Source organism: Vulpes vulpes, unplaced genomic scaffold, assembly GCF_048418805.1.
Source record: "Vulpes vulpes isolate BD-2025 unplaced genomic scaffold, VulVul3 u000000715, whole genome shotgun sequence".
NCBI classification, from domain to species: Eukaryota; Metazoa; Chordata; class Mammalia; order Carnivora; family Canidae; genus Vulpes; species Vulpes vulpes.
The window spans coordinates 206474-208220 of record NW_027325805.1 but is presented as its reverse complement, the minus strand read 5'-3'; positions in this window follow the sequence as shown (position 1 = coordinate 208220).

The window sequence follows — 1747 nt, the reverse complement described above, 5'->3', positions numbered from 1 at the left end:
TTGTGGCTTTCCAGGAATGCGTCCATTTCTTCTATATTGCCTAATTTATTGGTGTATAGCTGTTCATAATATGTTTTTAAGATAGTTTGTATTTCCTTGGTTTTGGTAGTGATCTCTCCTTTCTCATTCATTATTTTATTAATTTGAGTCATCTCTCTCTTCTTTTTGATAAGGTTGGCTAATGGTTTATCTATCTTATTAATTCTTTCAAAGAACCAACTCCTGGTTCTGTTGATCTGTTCCACAGTTCTTTTGGTTTCGATTTCATTTAGTTCTGCTGGAATTTTAATTAACTCTCTTCTTCTGCTGGGGGTGGGGTCCATTTGCTGCTTTTTCTCTAGCTCCTTTATGTGTAAGGTGAGCTTTTGAATTTGACTTCTTTCCAGTTTTTGAATGGATGCTTGTATTGTGATGTATTTCCCCCTCAGGACTGCTTTTGCTGCATCCCAAAGATTTTGAACGGTTGTATCTTCATTTTCATTAGTTTCCATGAATCTTTTTAATTCTTCCCTAATTTCCTGGTTGACCCTTTCATCTTTTAGCAGGATGGTCCTTATCCTCCATGTTTTTGTGGTCCTTCCAAACTTCTTGTTGTGATTAAGTTCTAATTTTAAGGCATTATGGTCTGAGAATATACAGGGGACTATCCCGATCTTTTGGTATCGGTTCAGACCCAATTTGTGACCCAGTATGTGGTCTATTCTGGAGAAAGTTCCATGTGTACTTGAGAAGAATGTGTATTCATTTCAGTTTGGATGTAAAGTTCTGTAGATATCTGTGAAATCCATCTGGTGCAGTGTATCATTTAAAGCTCTCATTTCTTTGGAGATGTTGTGCTTCGAAGACCTATCAAGGGTATAAAGAGCTAGATTGAAGTCATCAAGTATAAGTGTATTATTATCCAAGTATTTCTTCAGTTTGGTTATTAAGAGGTTTAAATATTTGGCAGCTCCCACATTCGGGGCATATATATTGAGGAGTGTTAAGTCCTCTTCTTGGATAGATCCTTTGAGTATGAGATAGTGTCCCTCTTCATCTCTCACTATAGTCTTTGGGGAAAATTTTAATTTATCTGATATGAGGATGGCTACCCCTGCTTTCTTTTGAGGACCATTTGAATGGTAAATGGTTCTCCAACCTTTTATTTTCAGGTTGTAGGTGTCCTTCTGTCTAAAATGAGTCTCTTGTAGACAGCAAATAGATGGGTCCTGCTTTTTTATCCAGTCTGAAACCCTGCACCTTTTGATGGGGTCATTAAGCCCGTTCACGTTCAGAGTTACTATTGAGAGATATGAGTTTAGTGTCATCATATCTATTCAGTCCTTGTTTTTGTGGATTGTTCCACTGAACTTCTTCTTTAAGGGGAATTTTAAGAGTCCCCCTTAACATTTCTCACAGTGCTGGTTTGGAGGTCACATATTCTTTTAGTTCCTGCCTATCTTGGAAGCTCTTTATCTCGCCTTCCATTTTGAATGAGAGCCTTGCTGGATACAGTATTCTTGGTTGCGTGTTCTTCTCATTTAGGACCCTGAATATATCCTGCCAGCCCTTTCTGGCCTGCTAGGTCTCTGTGGAGAGGTCTTCTGTTACCCTAATATTCCTCCCCATAAAAGTCAGGGACTTTTTTTCTCTTGCTGCTTTAAGGATCTTCTCTTTATCTTTGGAATTTGCAAGCTTCACAATTAAATGTCGAGGTGTTGAACGGTTTTTATTGATTTTAGGGGGGGATCTCTCTATTTCCTGGATC